The following is an 18,403-nucleotide window of genomic DNA, read 5'->3' as shown; positions in this document are numbered from 1 at the left end:
GTTGACTCACTGGTATGTTTGTCTTTCATTCATTAACTCACTGGCTTCATCGTTCATCAGTCACTCATTCCATGCTGGCCTGCTTATTAATGTATCTACTCACAAACATTCCATGTACTCATTTACTTTTTAACTTAGTCACTGATTAGTCTATTGTTAATCTGCTCTTGGCACAATTCTTAATTTTTTTTCATGACTTCCTTCCTTCCTTTTCTTTTAACCCCTCAAGGAATTTTTCATTCATTCATTGTTTCATTTATTTATCCATTCTTTTTGTCATCATTTATTCACCTACTCATTCAACAAACATCTCATGTGCTCCTGCCTGACAGCTGATGTTGTGAAAGACCTCACAGCATATTAATGTCCCCTCTCATAAAGCATACATAACTTAAAATTGGGAGGAGAATTCTGCATCTATGGACCACATGTATACTTGTCCTGTTACATTGTGTGTGAGCTGGTATTAACTAATCCCATAGAGTTACTAGAGCACGCTCCTGATTGGACTTCATGTTTGACACAAGGTCTGACAAGGACGAAAGTCAAAAGTTGTTGGGCAGAAATTAATACTTTCGTTACTAATTGTTTTAGCATTCTCAGATACTAAGTATCAGAAAATAAAAATCAGGGAGCATTAGAATCTCCTAACAAACCAGAAAACACATCAGCTCACTAGAATTTGTGCCTGAGACAGGAAAATTCACATCAATGTGGTGAAAGAATATAAAAAACCCATCTTACTGGTACATACAAAGTGGCCATATGCAGCATGTTCCATAAAAACAGAGACAAGAGAGACTAAAGTTCCCTTTGTAGATGTCAGTGGCTAAAAACTGCAATTATAGTGCTTATCTCGAAACATTTTAGTCAGTAGCCTCTGATTGGTCCAGTTCCAACTTACTTTATAAAAGATTGCTTTGCTTAATAATAAGTCCACAAAGTACAAAAAAAAAGAACCCTTAAAATGAGTATTTAACATGTGTTTGGGGTTCCCTTATACACAAAGGCAACAAACTAAATCTTTTTGGTTAAATGGGGTTAAGGGGAAAAAAAGAGAGTTGATTGTAGTTCTTATTTCATGGCAAAAGTTCTCATGGGAATATCTCAATTATTTAAAATTTCTGGTTGTGAATTTTTCCTTATTAATTTAGTCATACATTTTCAAAAAGAGAGCCAGCAGAAAAGAATCTACAGCCATATAGATCAGGGGGAACTGATTTCTACAGTTTTCTTTAGACTTCTTTAGCAGACCACACTACATAGCCCTACTTAAACAAATCTTCCTTTTATTATATAACTCCAGGGTGGGTCCTTGGTGGACATTGTGCTTACTTCTATTTCATTTTCTTAATAAGAACATGGTCTTTGCCTGCAATTAGAATGTATCTGTGATCTCTCTGTTCCAGAAAGTAGTTCAAGCTTACTGTAAATAGGTCTCATTTGTGCAAACAGGACCACCTAGTATATGTGTGGTCTTCTTTGACTGTATCCTAAAAGTTCTTATTAATAAAATCAAACATGAGGCCAGTTATTGGGGTGAACACTGGAAGAACAGAGAAGCAGAACAAGCCACAGCTACCTCACCTTGCCAGTTCCTCAGCTGATCCTATTTCCTCAGACTGGAAGCCTCTGAGTCCTCATCCAGAATGGGTCTCAGCTGAACTACTGCTCAAAAGCCTAAAAGCTTAACCAGCCAAATGCTTCTAGTTTCTGGTCTTCATGCCTTATATATCTTTCTGTTTCTGCCATCACTCCCTGGGATTAAAGGCTCACTTCTTGGGATTAAAGGCGTATGTCACCATGCCTGGCTGTTTCCAATGTGGCATTTCTGTCTCTGGAATGGTAGGATTAAAGGCCTGAGTGCCACTATTTTCTAGCCTCTGTATCTAGTGGCTGTCTGTTCTCTGACCCCAGATAAATTTATTAGGGTGCACAATATTTTGGGGAATACAATACTACCACACATAATGTCAATTTTAAACAGACAGTGATCACCTGTAACAAAATGGTCAAGCAAGAGCAGAAACTTGGTCTGCTACTCACCCATATCTATACTGGCCTTGGCCATACTGTCAATGTTGGGACCTCTGTCCTGAGGTGTTGACGCTCCCATGTACATCCATTCTACTGAGTATAGAGAAGCATACAGAGAAGCATGAGCTGGTCTTGGTGTCAATCTATACTTCACACTCTTCTGTTTAATTAACCTTCATCTATTTGCTTAACTTTTTCCCATCACCGAATTAAATACCAAGGAACCTTTAGCATTTCAAACTGAATGGACCAAGACATTCCTGAACTGCATTAATAATTCGAGCTTTAAAAATCGGTCCACATACTGGGCTCAATTTACTTCCTCACGAATATTTGTATCGATTGAGACATTTCGTCAGTCTCTGCACAGAATCAATGTCTATCAGCCCTCACAAACGCCAAAGGTAGGTCCTTATACTGCACTGCAGGCTGCCTCACCACGTTGCCCACGAATGCTTTCATGCGATGGACTTCAGTTGCGCACAGAGATCGCAGGTTTTCCTCAGATGCCTTCCCTTTACATCATCAGCCTGTTCGCATTTAGCTTCACGCCTTTAACGTGAACAGGCACACTGTGAGACCATATACCCGCAAGCCCAACTCCCTCAGGAGCAGGCTCCAGCAGGGAAGGGGTGTTCAATTCAACTTTTGAAAATGAAGGAAAGAACCACTTTGTCCTTGTACTTCATTTGTACTAAACTGAATTAATGTGGGTTCATAGAACATTATTATCATCACCGACAATATAGGGCCTACTGATACTCAGTTATCTTCTGTAATGACACCATTGAAATGATGAGATAATGGCCCAAACTGATAACTTCATTACTTACATTTCATAATATTCTCTTTCCCCGGAGGGCAAGGGCTGAGATCTTCATGATTAGGAACAGATCAGCTGAGCTAGTGTCCTGTAGAACAGAAAAAGGACATTTGCAAATGGTGAGGCCTAGGAGTCTATGTGTATGGGTGTGTGTGTGATGATGTAAATGCAGTTCACATTTATGAAAATAAAAAATTAAAAGGCATTATATTAAATTCTCAGAGAATTAATAAAATATTGAAAACTTTTAAACTAAGAGAAAAATAGATAAATCATAACTGTTACTTCAAGAAATGCTATTATTGTGCCATTTATTTCCAGTTTAGCATGTTGATTTTTATCCTTAGTCATTTATTCTTTAAGACCATAAACTCAGTATTTTTATACACTTAAGACTATAGCAAAAATAATGTAGCCACAGGCACATTGCTCATTGCCGAGGTGACACAGACTCTTTAACTTTGTGACGGCAATTAGTGAGCACTTATTGGTTACTCACAGTAATGATGGGGATTTGTCTGATGCTAAAATGAGCTCTGAACTTACGGTGAACCCAGGGTAATATCCCCACCTAGACATCAGTCGCTACTGACACTTGGAAACAGAGCAAAGCCTGTTGGTCCATTTATCATCCCTTCTAGAATCTATCAGATTGTTCCTTTGACCCATCAGCTAGGATTTGGAGCACAGCTTCCTCTGCCACGTCTTATCATTTCCATTCTATTCACTGACTCACGGACAAATTTCTAGTCAACGTAAACATGAGATCCATGGATACTTCCCAAGATCTTTCTACAGGTTCCCCCCACTCCTAACAGAGATTAGATCCCTACTATATCGGAAGTCTGTGTTCTAAATATGCTTTATGGTCCCAAACTCCTACACTAACAGCACCACTATTGTGGGCTCAAGCTGGTCCTTGCATTCTTCCTTCATGTTTACATGGTTTTATTGACCATGGAGCTGTATCAATAAGCTCACTACAAATAATCATGCAATAATCACCAAAACTTGTGATCCCTGAGCAGCCCCAACACCCTTCTGCACAATTACTGCCTAGAAAAATACCTCTATTCTTAATTAAACTCAATTTTGGATACATGCACACATTAGTGTAATAATGCTTTATATTAAGCCAATTTTCACAAATGAGTCAAAATGTCTTCCAAATGATTCTAATTTACACTTTAATTTGTGTGTGTGTGTGTGTGTGTGTGTGTGTGTGTGTGTGTGTGTTTGAATGGCTTTAAAAAAATCAAGAAAGTAATTTCAACTGTTGCTATTCACACATATAGCACACTGACAGACCCACAGACCTGACCGAAGAAGATTGGCTCAGCACAACTGTGTTCTTTAGGAATACAGAGCAAAGAAGATCGTTAGCAAGAACGAGACCCTATTTGCATTGGCTTTGTATTCGATCTTTCATTAGTCAGTCATTTAGACAATTTGGGCTGTCTTTTATTTGATTTCACTTGTATAAACAAACAGTGTCAGCTGTGCCATAGACACAGACTCTGTTGCTGGTCTCCTACCTGGTGCAGAACAGTGTTTTCAGTAAATAGAAATGTCTGATTGCCTTGCAAAATATTCTTATAGTTGAATGAGGCTTATTTCTATTCATTATCATCTATCTATTTGGATAATGGCTCTTTCCTTGAATTATGTGTAGTATTAGCTTGAAAATGCATTTTAACAAAAGGAAAAATGAAGCCCTTATATTTTCTGATCACTAGCTACACTGTAACTTCAAGAGAGAGGGGGTTTGTATTACTTCTGTGGTGAACCTCAGCTCCAAACATGTACCCATATAGAGTCCCAATGAAGCCCAGGATGAAGACTGGTCTCTTTTCATGGCTACCCTGTTAATTATTAACTCACTAATTCACAATTAGTAACTTTTAATTAGTATGGCTCACAGAAACCTAAGAGTTTTCCATTGGATAATTGCCCTTGCTATAATCCATTATAGGCTTATTCTCAAAACTTTACCTCACCATGATATTGCTCAGATTTTCATACATGTGCCTGCTAGTGGAACACTCCATGACCATTCCACATTAGAAACTGGCTGGCCCATGGCTTTCTGCCATTAAATAATGACATAGACTAATACCATGGTCTAAATATCATATTTGAATACATATTTGAAAAAAAAACTACACAAGTGAAAACAAGAATTTTTGTCTAATTCTTACCTTGGCCTCCAGGTGTGAATAAGGAATTCTCCTTTTTAACCTACTCTAAGAGGCAAAGTGCAGAAGTCATGACAAAGAAAATGCTGTCCTCTCCACTGAGTACCGCTTTTCAGCTTTCATTAACAATCATTGTTTAACAACCATTAATTGGGAGTGCACTTATTTCATTTTCTATTGAGAGAAAAATTAATAATTTTGAACTCCCCCATAGCCTAGAAGTAGATAACTTCTACAATTTACACTATTGGTGTCACCATAGCCGAAGAGGTGGAAGGTATGCAACCATACATTGATTTCATAATCTACTGACGGTATTTTTGTTTCATCACATATTTTAAATTTTGACATTGCTTAATTTATGTATTACTTCTCACACTGGCACAATCATAAAAGTAGAATAAAAATGCATAAACACAAATTATAAAGTGTAATGTGTTCTAATTCCTGACACTTATCAGGGGATAATTCAAAACAAAGAGTGCACTGCTAATCATTGGGGATGGATCTGAGAATACCACATCTGTATTCATTTATGACTTCCATACACAGTGGTCATCATTGATCAAGGACTGGCCTATGTTTCTCCATTCATCTCCTGTCTGTTGAGTAATTCATCATCTTACTACTGATGTCATCTCTATGAACAAGATGCAGAAGATAACTTCTATTCATAATTCGTATACAGAGCTACTGAAACATTGGTGTGGCCATTTAATCAGTTATCTTCAATATTTCATGTCTGTCTTATCAATAGACTACTTTGCATCAACCCCTCCTGGGCACTGGCATAATGTTGGCCACTGTTAGGTATACTTCGTAATAATACAGTGATTCTCTTAAGCAAACTACTCATAGCAAGAAAAGAATGTTGGCTTCAACTCATATCCAACATGTACTTCTTCTCAGGAAATTGCAGAGCCCTTTACCATGGCAGGTACTCCCATCATGGCTTCTTTACTCAGAGACATACAACACACAGAATATGACAAAATTAAGACATCCTCACTCTTCATCCTTGCTGTACAGTGTTTTTACTCAGTCAAGCACTACTTGAAGTCATTTATTTTTTAAGAAAATAAATAATTTCAAACTAGCTATTGCAACAATTTAAAAATTTTCTTAATCATACTATTAGGCAGAGAGGTAAGAGTAATAACTTTTTCTTTGGAATTTACCGCTTTCACTGTATATTAACAATTATCCAAACTTATTATATTTTTTAATAGTTGTACAATGCCTAACTATATCCATTGGTTTTATTTATTCATATATTTATTCATTCCCACATTGACCAATCATGAAAATTTATTAAGATAAAGACCAAAAAGAATTACATTGTATATTCCTGGTATCTAGGCATATGACTATTTCAAACACAGACAATGGGCTATGGAACCATTGTAATGAACCTCATAATGTATAAATACATTCATCATACCAACTTATATTCTACCAGCAGTCAACACTGATCCAAGGTTGACCATCTATTTCGCTGGTTTATATCATCCTATCCTAAATGCACTGATATGTTAGAAATAAATGGTAAGTCACATGATTCATAAAACACCAAGAACACACTTGATATTCCTAATCTGTATAAAGAGCATTCTTATATTAATAGTAATTCATTCTGGCATTCATAATGTATAACCAATAGAAGACTTAATATCCATCCCTCATCAATCAATGGGACATGGTTGCTCATCACTAATCTTATACTTTAAAATGATATATTGAGTATTCTTTTTTTGGGAGGTGTGTTTTGAGACAGGGTTTTTCTGTGTAGGTCTGGCTATCTTGGAATTGGCTTTGTAGACCAGGTTGGCCTTGAACTCAGAGATCTACCTGCCTCTGCCTCCAGAATTAAATATCTCCAGTGATTAAAGGCATGTGCCACCATGCCTGGTGATATAATGCATGGAATTTTCTTAAGTAAATCACTCAGAACAAGATAACACTGGAGGATAATCAGGATGGCTCACATTCCTCAGTGCAGTACAGACAGAGCCTCCAGGCATGGAGGATGCTCCAGTTGCACAGTATGTCCACTCTGGGGACTAATGAGCAGAGAAAACAAAACCAATATCTTTTTAAACTTTCCTAGTAATGTCCTGTGCTTTTCACCTACTATTGGCCATTCAGGGAACCACTTTTGGAATATATTTAATCTTATCTTTTAAAAAGATGGAAAATTTCAAACTTGCTCAGAATGTGGGCATTGTATGTAATTTACACTGCTAGAATGTCATCATCAGAAAATATATGTTTTAAAGGTGGCATAATGTATTCTGTACATACTGATCTATTTCATAGCTCTCATATTTTGAAAATTAGACAGTGCTTTACCTATTTTATTTTGAAGACTAATTGACTTAGTCTCACATTGATAAAATTATAAAAAAATAGAATTTATAACATCAGAAAAAACTGAATATACTCTATGGTCCTATAAGAACACTTGAGATGAAGGAAATAGATTATAGTTCTTCTTTAGTAGATCTCAGAGTTCCAGAAATGCAGTCATCTATGTGGCTCATGTGCCACCAGTGATCATTATCAATCATGACATTTTCTAATCACTACTCCTTTGTCTGTTAATTAGTTCAATAATCAACTAATAATATTTTGAGGACTTATTATTTCAACAACCCTACAAATCTTTATTATTCCTAACCTGTGTGGAACTGTTCTAACCTTAAGTAATTATCCTCAGTGTTTCACTGGTATGGAGCAGCCATCCTTGGTGCCATACTATATTTTTCAGGCACACACTGAATTCTGTTAAGTAAACCATCAAACCTGAAGAAGGAATCCTGGCTATTCTTCACAGTGATATGTCCAGCTCTACCCATGATGTCAGCATAGCTCCCAGCCGTGGAGGCATCCCCAAGTCAGCAACCGTCTAAGGAATGCAAAGCAGAGGAGATAAAGACAAAATGAAGACATTGCTATTGACCTCTGACCTTCACTTATTCAGGCCTAGGTAATCATTTATACAATGAGGTTATCTATTTAATTAGCTCTTAAATAAATAAGGGCAAGCTTAGCAATGATTTGGACATTTATGACATTATGCTTTATATTATAACTTTCAGCATTTGCTGAAAAGCAGATGTGTAAGATTCCTATCTGACCTAAAAAGTAGTTCTTGTTCATCATGTATTTTTATAATTGGACTACATTTATTTATTTTTATTTGTATATTTATTGATTTTTGCACTGATCTCATTATAAGAATATATATATATATATATATATATATATATATATATAGAGAGAGAGAGAGAGAGACAGAGAGAGACAGAGAGAGAGAGAGAGAGAGACAGAGACAGAGACAGAGACAAAAGTCAACTCCACCTCTACTGTTGACAAGTGGACTTTATGATGGACATAAAGTCACTATTTGTTAACTCATCTATCCCATCAGAGTTGTCATTAATCCAAGATTGGCCCCATTTTTCTCCATTGTGAATATAAAAATGTCTCCTTTAATAACTACCCTCCTTTTTATACGTAAGTATAATCTGATACATTCTTTTATACTAACTTCATATATGTTCTCTGTTATACTTTGACCTAGTGTGAATATATTTCACATCTTAGTAACATAGTAACTAACCTTCCACCAAGAATGTTGGCCAGATCTCACATCATCCTGAGCAACTGATGGGCTGGCAGGCACTGAAGGTGAGCAGATCACTTGGGAAGAGTTCATTCGAAGGAGCACAGAGCAAAACAGGCGACAAACCGTAACAACTCTGCTGTCAATCTTTATGTAGCCACATATCTTCTGTGTTGCATCTTGGTGCTTCAGACACATAGTCATCATGTATGAATCAAATGCCACCGGTGGTCATTATCAAGCCAAGATTAGTTCTCTCTTTCTCTAGTTATTTCTATGTTGCCTATTAATTACTTAATTATAAACCCTGTGATTAGTAACTGCTGCCCCCACAAAAAATAAATCTAGAAGTCTGATTATATCTAATCTGCACATGGATTCTCTCTAATATATCCACCATATTAATAATACGCTAGTTAGCACATTTGTATTAACAATGGACAGTTTCCTGTAGTCCCCATATCTGCAATTGGTATTCAGATAGCCATCTCTACAATATGCACTGTTTAGACACCATATTAGACCATCACTAACTACACTATACACTGTTTAAACACTATATTAAACCACTCAAACCAAGACAAGGGGATTTTTGTAACTCACACTGGTCTTGTTTTTCTCCTCAGCAGGGTGCAAATGGAGCCCTTGACCTTTGGGGGATCCTCTAATTACATGGTTCATCCTGAGTACAGAGAGGAGGGGAGGGAGGAGGAGAAAGGAAAGGGGAGAAGAGGCCAGAAGGGGAGGGGAGAGAAGGCAGCAAGGGTGAAAACCCTGGAACTCATATCATGTCCCAGGCTCTATACAAAGACACAAGCCAGTGCTGCTGGCCATGGATAAACATGTCAGCCACCTGAGAGCATCCACACCAATGAGAGTGCACAAACAAAATTTTGTTTGTTTTTAAAAGCCACACTTCTCACATTGTCTTCTATGATTATCTGCCATCTGAACCATTCATGCAAGCCTTCTCAATTTAAAACTATTGTCTTATAAAATGAGTATCTTCAAACTTTCAGCTAACCAAGAAAATTGTGTCATCTGTTACTGACATTATTTCCACTGTATACACAAACAGCTGTATGCTACTTGCTTCTCTTTGGATTACATATTTTCAGTGTACTAATGGGGTTTGTTTTGGCCTTGAAATTCATGTTTGTAACTGAGTAATGTTTCACCTACTTATCTCCATTGTTTTCTATATTTGTTGAATATTCAAAGAATTAAAAGAATAAGTATGAGATAGGTGAACACAGAGATGGCGTCTGTTGCAGGATGGACCCAGAGACAGACACATGTGCATCATCCGGGATACTACATGACTTTACTACCTGTGTCCATCATCAATTCAGCCTGACTGTACTCACCTCTGTTCCCTTCCATTTTGGCTCTTGTTTGAATCATTAATTTGCTTGTAAAAATGGAAACTGTATTAGTCCCCCAAATACTGAAACAGACAGGAAGTCGCTCCTCTATAAAGACTGAGTTCACCCCAAACTTTCTCCTTCAATGAGGAGCCTGGGTTTATCAAGCCAGGCCAACTCAGTGTCCTATTTCATGTTAAGTCCATATGTGTCATTGGTTATACTTGGCTTAATGTAACCATAGTTTTTATTGAATATATCCATTTGTGTTTATGAGTGTTCGTGCCAAGGATATGTGCATGGAGGCCAGGGGTCAACATCTGGGAATCTGTTTTCTTTCCACCATGTGGGTACTGGGAAACAATATTAGGTCAGTAGACTTTGCAGCAAGTGCTTTCATCCACTGAGGCATCTACCAGCCCCATATTAGATACTTTTCAATATTGAAGTAACTAACCTTAAACAGACCACATAAAATACAAGGACACTAACTAGTACTCACGTTGTCCAAAGTACAATGCAGAGATACAAATGTTGCACTGGTGACCACGAAAATGTAGAAACCACCTCAGGAGCATCTATTCTGAGGAGTACAGAGCAGAGCACAAGATAAACAATGGCATTCTCCTTCAAGGATCCATGCTCGTCTTCTTAACTTTCATGTTGGACCTTAGAGTTTCAGACAGGTATTAGTCATCGTGTCTCTCATACCTTGGTAAATGTCATCATTGGTCCAAAAGAGGCTTGATCTCTCCTCCCTGTTAACACTTTTTACTGCCTAAGACAATAGTTCACTACGAATGCCTGTGATACACATTAAATGTGTTTGCATGTACTATTTGCCATGCTCAGAATTTGTACATGCTTAGTACGCAAGCTCATCATCATGTCAAATGACAATGTCAAAGTGAATCTATATGATTATATTTCAGGCTTTGTAAAATAAAGTGATGTCTAGAAAAACATAGAGAAGATGGCTGGCTGTCACCCAAACTTACCTGGATACAGTTTATAAACAGGGAATTCACCGCCGGCTTATACACGTCCATTGGGGGAAGTAAAGAAAGAAAAAGAAAAAAAAAACAACAAAGGTAATAAATGATTATTAAAGGTGGATAATAACCATGGTTTCCAACTTTCATTTAGAGTGATATATCTATTCCTTAACTAAATATCATAATTTATCTCCTAATAAAACAAGCAAATTTAATTATGTCCACAGATTCAGAAATAAACTGTGGATGAGAGGTGCACTGCATATATTGTCCTTAATGAAAGAAGAAGGAAGAAGGCCCCATACAAAAGTGGATTCAGGTATTCTCATCATGCATAAATAGATGGGCAAGGAGTTCCAACTAATGTGGTCCATGTGGACAATACTGATGTCCCTTGGACATAAATGTACTTTTCCTTGCAATTCTACCCAGGAGCAGATGTGTTGGCTCATAAGAACTTTCCATTTTGAGTTTTGAGCATCACTAACTATTTGCAGAATATGTGCTGGGAAAGTATCTCTTAGGACACATGAGCCTGAGCTTACGTTGCTCTTTGTCAACTTTGTCATAGACATTGTAAGCAGGTTAAGGTAATATGTGAGTATGGCTTGAAATTTAGAAGAGACTAATCTTCTAAATTAGTAATCAGTAATATGAATCAGAATATTAACACAAAAATGGAAATATAAAAAATATAATATAGATATAAATGGAATTTGGAGTTTGAGATATATGTAAGCCTCCTTTTCAGAAATGTTCATAAAATACTACTGTCTAATTTATACAAAAATGACTAGTTTTTACACTACTATTATGTTGGGAAACTTTACAAGTTGTGCATATAAACACTATGTCAGATACTATTCATCCCCAAAGTAGACTGGATGGAATAGGATTATTTTCAACAAAACCACAGATACAGATATAGCCATAAGAATAAACAAGGGACAGAGAAATATATATATAATATGGCTACATTCAAATGTGAATGATTAAAACTAATATATTGGAAACTGAAAGCGGGATACTGGTGAGCATGGTTTGGCAATTTACAGGGAAGGCTGGATAAGAAAGTTTAGTGAATATTAGTAAACTGCACTGAGAAAGGTAGATTAAATCTGGTGTAGTGCCACAGAAAAGGTAAATGTGGCTAAAAGAGAGGTGATGATTTCATAAAACAGAAAAGAGACATGAATAGGTGGATGTGGAAAAAAATGGCTTAGCACAAAAATACCCATAACTTGATATTAATATTTTATAACTTGTAAATTTTTCTAGAAGAAAAGGGAACCTACCAATAGACCTAAGAGTAAAGTGAAACAGACAAGAATATGAAAGTCTGTGAAGGTTGGATTAGGGCTTTGGTTTTCCAATGTGCTGTTAAAATTATCACTACATAATTAATGCTATACATGCTGCTTACAGAAGTTATAACACTATTATGAGATCATACCAACATCCAACCAAAGTGTGAGTAGAAATTAGGTAACAGTCACACTTTGGCATAGGCTGTCAAAGCAGCATCAGAGAAAGTCTGGAAGACTGGAATAGTCTCTGAAAACATAGATAAGTCAGGCAGGCTTTCAGGAGAAGTATAAGCAGAAAAAGAAAAAACAATGAGAAGATTCCTCCTGAATATCTTCTGGTTACTTGTCATACACAAGGGAGCAGCGAGCAGAATTTCATTCTAAGCAATTGGGTAATTGGAGCCCATTTAGTGAAGTTATCTTAAATGTTACACTGATTGAGAAAATGGACATCTAAGTTCTACATAGCATTTTACTGATTATATTTCTCACTCTATAAGTATGTGAAAATTAGTACTACTATAAAATGACAGTTTGAAAAAAAAAACAGAGGTCCACAGGAGATTGGCATATGACAGTGAGACTCCATACAAAGCTTACCATGATAAGATACACTACAAGAAAGACCCCAGATTTTAGGATACAGGGCAAGGATCGATTAGAACACAAACACCTTAAGATCTCATTATTGGTCGTGGATGGGGTTCTTACTACATGAACAGCTACAGGGCTAAATGACTTAGGAGCTGCAGGGATAATTCTGATACAAAATGGAGGACTATTATGTGTCAGGATAAGAACAGGTTCAACTTGAAACCACTTGCAAGTGACTACTTTCTAGACTCCATTAATGCAAAAACAACATAAGGCCAAACACATACCTATACTATGATCACTGAAGAGGGTCAGACAGTTGACTCCTGTCTTCTTGACACTGAACTCTCACGGAGCCCTCAGGGCTTGCAGAGTGTGTGTGTGTGTGTGTGTGTGTGTGTGTGTGTGTGTGTGTGTGTGTGTGAATCTGTGTGCATGAGTGTGTTTGTGGGCATGAGAGTATGAGTATGTGTAGGACTTGTGTGTGCATGTGTATAAGAATGTGTCTGTGTCTGTGAGTGTGTCAGTGTGCGAGAGAGAGTCTGATTGTGCATGAGTGTGTATGCATGAGTTAGTGTGTGAGTGTGTGAAAGTGTGAGTGTGTGTAAGTGTGTAAGTCTGTGTGTGAGCATGTCTGTGTGAAAATGTGTGTGCATGAGGGTGTGTGAGATTGTGTTTCTGCGTGAGTGTGTGTGAGTGTGTGAATATGTGTGTGAGTGTGTTTGAAAGTATGTGTGTATGTGCATTAGTATGTGTGTGAGTGTGTTTATGAGTGTGTGAGTGCATGAGAGTGTGTGCAAGTGTGTGAAAATGTGAATGTGTGTGCATGAATGTGTTACTGTGTGTGAGTGTGTGTGCATGAGTATGTGAGTGAATGAGAGTGTGTGTGTATGAGTGTGCGTATATAGATAAGTTTGTATGCATGAGAGTGTGAGTACGTGAGTGTGAGTGTGAGATTGTGTGTATGAATGAGTGGGTGTGAGTGTGTGAGTTTGTATATGTTTGCATGAATGTTTGTGTGCATGAAAGTGAATGGCATGTGTGGGTGAGTGTGTTTGTGTGATTGCATGAGAGTGTATGAGTATGTAAGACATTGTGTTTGTGTGTGAGTGTGTGTGTGAGTGCATGAGAGGGTGTGTGTGTGAGTTGGAGAGTATGTTTTGATTGAGTATGTGTTTTTGTGTGAGTGTGTGTATGAGGATGAATGTGTTTGCGTGCATGAGTGTGAGTGTGTGTGTGTGAGGTTGTGTGTGCTTAAAAGTGTCTATCTGTGTGTGTGTGTGTATGTGTGTGTGTGAGTGTGTATGGCAGCAGGGGATTGTCTTGAAGTCACAATGCTGGCACCATGTGTCCTGTGGACCGTTCTGGAGGGTGCAAAGCAGAGAAGGAGAGAAGGTTGAGAGTGTGCAGGGCATGTCCCTGTGCCCTCTGCTTTCCCTAGGCTGCACTGCGGCTCTCCCGGGGCACACTAAATTCTGGCCATTGTCAAGGAAAAATGACTGGCTCTTTTCTTAGCAAACTGTGCTGTCCTGCATGGGTCAGCAGCTCATCTCCCCCATGTCTGCCCAGGGCCTGTGGAGGCTCCAGGCTGTGATTCCCCCACATCTGTCAACGTCCTCACTACTTGGTCCAGACTCTGCCTCCCTGCCAGCCATGTTTCCTTGGGCAATGGCCATCAGTCCTGTTCACAGGACTGGTCCTGCTCTCTCTCTCCTCCCCCAGCATCTAGGAGAGCACCCGAGACGGCCCAAGGGCCACTGCTCTGTGCCTGACCTCAGATTTCGGATAAAACGGCCGTCATGGAGAAACACTCAGACGCCACCAGATCTCATCATCGGTCCCGGGTTGGGTGCTCTGTCTGGAGCCCTCGGGATGGGCTCAGTCACCGGTCAGTGTGGCACACTCGGGAGGCCACACTAGAGCGGGCTACTCTGCTCTGGGACACCTCACCAGCTGCTCTTCCAGCCAGCAGCAAGTTCACTGTCTTCCTAACCCCTCCTAAAGCATGGGGCTCTCCTGGAGACCCTCCTCACCTGTCCACAGGTGCCCACAGGAGGATCAACGCTGTAGCTGTGTGCCACCAGGGGCTCTGGACTGAAATCAAGGCAGCCCGGGCACTCTCGACCTCAGGAAACTTGTGCCATCACTCTGGTCTCCTCTCTGGGGGTAGAAGGCAGAGAAGGGAATAGAAATATTGAGACTCTCTCTCTTCCTGCTGACCCACAATGTCTCCTTTCGAGGGGGCTGCATACAGGCTTTCTCTCTAAGGGACTGGGCTGCACTTCCCCATAAGTGAGTAGATTGTCAACCTCAGGCTGACTGAAATACAAGGCAGAACACAGTCTTGACCACCCTTGATTTTGAGTAATGTTATGAAATATCTGTGCAGCCCAGGAAGCACCGGTCCACAAGGGACGGGCACATGCCTATGGGCCTCCATCCACAGCTGAACATGTGAAGGCGGGCATCGGGAAGGAATGACCTCAGAATTCTGGATACTTGGCATTCATCGAGTATCACTCACATGCCACCAGATCTCATCATTGGTCGTGGATGGGCCCCCTCTCTCCCTGGCCAGTTGCAGGGCTGCATTTCTTGGGGGGTGCAGAGAACACTCTGAGCACAGAATGAGGGACGATTCTGAGTGGTGATCCATAACAGGATCCCCTTAAAAACCAGTCATTAGTGATTGCTTTCTGGACTCTACTAATGCAAAAACACCTTAAGGCCAGTGCACACACCTGTAATCTGGTCACCGAGGAAGGTCAGATGGTTGGCTCTCAGGCTACAGGGCGCTGAGGTCTCACGGTGACATCAGTGCTTGCAAGGTGTGTGTGTGTGTGTATGAGTTTATGAGTGAGTGTGTAAATGAGTGAGTGTGTGAGTGCTTGTATGAGTACATATGTGCATGAGTGTGTTTGTGTGCATGAGAGTGTGAGTGCGTGTGTGTTTCAGTGTGTTAGATTATGTGTGAGTGTGTGGTTTTGTATGAGTGTGTGTGCATGACTGTGTTTGTGTGTGTTTGAGATTCTGTGAATGAGAGTGCTGGTGCATGATTGTGTGTGAGATTATGAGTGTGAGATTGTGAGTATGTGAGACCCTTGAGAGTACATGACGATGTGTGAGTGTGTGTGCATGAGTGTCTTTCCGTGTGTGAGAATATGAGGGCATGAGTGTGAGTGAGATAGTGTTTGTACGTGAGTGTGTGTGAGTGCATGAGTGTGTGTGTGTGAGAATGTGTGATTGTGCGTATTTTTGTGAATTTGATTAATTTTGTGTGTGTGCGTGCACGAGTGGGGAGTGTACGAGAGTATATGTGTGCTAGTGTGAGTGTGTATGTGAATGTGTGTGCACGTGTGTGTGCACGAGAGTGAGTGAGTATGTAAGTGTGTGTGAGATTGCATGGACGCTTGAGTATGTGTGTTAGCGTGTGTGATTGTATGCATGAGTGTGAGTGGGCATGAGTGTGTGTCTGTGAGAACGTGTGATTGTGCGTATTTTTGTTAAATTGTTTAATTTTGTGTGTGAGTGTGTGTGTGCATGAGTGGGGAGTGTACGAGAGTGTATGTGTGATCGTGTGTGAGTGTGTATGTGAATGTGTGTGCACGTGTGTGTGCACGAGAGTGAGTGTGTAAGTGTGTGTGAGATTGCATGGACGCTTGAGTATGTGTGCTAGCATGTGTGATTGTATGCATGAGTGTGAGTGGGCATGAGTGTGTGTGAGCATGAGATTGTGAATGCATGAGCGTGAGTGTGTGTGTGTGTGTGTGTGTGTGTGTGTGTGTGCGCCCAACAGGGGATTGTCTTGAAGTCACAATGCTGGCGCCATGTGTCCTGTGGACCGTTCTGGAGGGTGCAGAGCAGAGAAGGAGAGAAGGTTGAGAGTGTGCAGGGCATGTCCCTGTGCCCTCTGCTCTCCCTAGGCTGCACTGCGGCTCTCCTTGGGCACACTAAATTCTGGCCATTGTCAAGGAAAAATGACTGGCTCTTTTCTTAGCAAACTGTGCTGTCCTGCATGGGTCAGCAGCTCATCTCCCCCATGTCTGCCCAGGGCCTGTGGAGGCTCCAGGCTCTGATTCCCCCACATCTGTCAACGTCCTCACTACTTGGTCCAGACTCTGCCTCCCTGCCAGCCATGTTTCCTTGGGCAATGGCCGTCAGTCCTGTTCACAGGACTGGTCCTGCTCTCTCTCTCCTCCCCCAGCATCTAGGAGAGCACCCGAGATGGCCCAAGGGCCACTGCTCTGTGCCTGACCTCAGATTTCGGATAAAACGGCCGTCATGGAGAAACACTCAGACGCCACCAGATCTCATCATCGGTCCCGGGTTGGGTGCTCTGTCTGGAGCCCTCGGGATGGGCTCAGTCACCGGTCAGTGTGGCACACTCGGGAGGCCACACTAGAGCGGGCTACTCTGCTCTGGGACACCTCACCAGCTGCTCTTCCAGCCAGCAGCAAGTTCACTGTCTTCCTAACCCCTCCTAAAGCATGGGGCTCTCCTGGAGACCCTCCTCACCTGTCCACAGGTGCCCACAGGAGGATCAACGCTGTAGCTGTGTGCCACCAGGGGCTCTGGACTGATGTCTTTGTTTCCTTGAATTCATTAGTGTCTAATCTTCAGTGTATTTTCAATGTCTCTGTTTTGTAGAAATCAAAGAATCTCCTGTAAGTTTTGAGATTTCCTTCCTTAATTTTTATTACATTGTGTAGTTTATTTTTTTTATCTGTCTGTTTTTTCTATTCCCCTTTTTCCTTTCTTTATTTTTGTCTTCTTATTGTAATTTTTTCCTCTGAGATTGGGACAGATTCATGGCCACTCATTTTCTTTACTACACTGTATATCTGATTCCTTACGATTTCCATACCCTCAATTGTTATGTAATTTCTTTTTCTCTATCCCTGCTGTTATCGTTCTTTCCTTTTGTGATATTGTTTTAGCACAACTGCTGGCATCTTTTGGTTAGTCCAGCAAATCTAACATGGCACAAGTGGCTCCCAAATATCCTGTCTTTCAATTTCTATTATTTTTTAATTCATTATCATCAGTCAAATGCCCATTTACTACCATCTATATTGAATTCTTGATTATTTATGTGATGAACTCATATATCATGAATACATTTAAATTGTGTTAATTACCTTCCACACTCTACAAATTTAATGAATCAGAGACACAATCTCTTCAATATTTTAGACAGCTTACCTTTTACAGTCAGCATACATTACTTCTCCCAGTGTCATCTTAACAGTGTGTTTCTTGGAAAATGTAATTTCATGGCACTTATGCAGCTATTAGCTAGCCTTCAACAGCAGAACCCTGCTACTCATGTCTTCCCTCAGCTCTACACAACACTGTCACTCTAGTCTGATGTACATAGAGAAATCTGTCAGTCCATTTGAAAGCATTTCTTGGGGTGTCTAGACCACATTAATGCACCCCTCCATTTTTCTTTGATGTTTTCTT

At 39.9% G+C, this 18,403-nt stretch overlaps 1 long non-coding RNA gene, 5 other non-coding genes and 1 pseudogene across 6 annotated transcripts; all 7 read right to left on the bottom strand.

Moving 5' to 3' along the window:
- Window positions 1-7,551: 7,551 nt before the first annotated feature.
- On the bottom strand, window positions 7,552-7,622 carry LOC118595910. Its single transcript, XR_004946602.1, has one exon. It is a non-coding gene; the product is annotated as a small nucleolar RNA SNORD113/SNORD114 family (small nucleolar RNA).
- A 1,238-nt stretch (window positions 7,623-8,860) lies between these two features.
- On the bottom strand, window positions 8,861-8,925 carry LOC118595924 (annotated as a pseudogene).
- Window positions 8,926-10,707: 1,782 nt separating this feature from the next.
- On the bottom strand, window positions 10,708-10,780 carry LOC118595913. The gene has a single exon (XR_004946603.1). It is a non-coding gene; the product is annotated as a small nucleolar RNA SNORD113/SNORD114 family (small nucleolar RNA).
- Window positions 10,781-14,255: 3,475 nt separating this feature from the next.
- On the bottom strand, window positions 14,256-15,811 carry LOC118595156. Its single transcript, XR_004946478.1, has 3 exons — window positions 15,682-15,811; window positions 14,974-15,100; window positions 14,256-14,304 (listed from the first exon to the last, which is right to left on the bottom strand). It is a non-coding gene; the product is annotated as an uncharacterized LOC118595156 (long non-coding RNA).
- On the bottom strand, window positions 14,708-14,782 carry LOC118595923. The gene has a single exon (XR_004946611.1). It is a non-coding gene; the product is annotated as a small nucleolar RNA SNORD113/SNORD114 family (small nucleolar RNA).
- Window positions 15,417-15,491, bottom strand: LOC118595902. Its single transcript, XR_004946594.1, has one exon. It is a non-coding gene; the product is annotated as a small nucleolar RNA SNORD113/SNORD114 family (small nucleolar RNA).
- Window positions 15,812-17,189: 1,378 nt separating the features above from the next.
- Window positions 17,190-17,264, bottom strand: LOC118595922. The gene has a single exon (XR_004946610.1). It is a non-coding gene; the product is annotated as a small nucleolar RNA SNORD113/SNORD114 family (small nucleolar RNA).
- Window positions 17,265-18,403: the final 1,139 nt, after the last annotated feature.

Source organism: Onychomys torridus, chromosome 14 (assembly GCF_903995425.1).
Source record: "Onychomys torridus chromosome 14, mOncTor1.1, whole genome shotgun sequence".
Taxonomy (NCBI): Eukaryota; Metazoa; Chordata; class Mammalia; order Rodentia; family Cricetidae; genus Onychomys; species Onychomys torridus.
The sequence above is the reverse complement of the archived record's forward strand: the minus strand, read 5'-3'. Positions and strand labels throughout refer to the sequence as shown.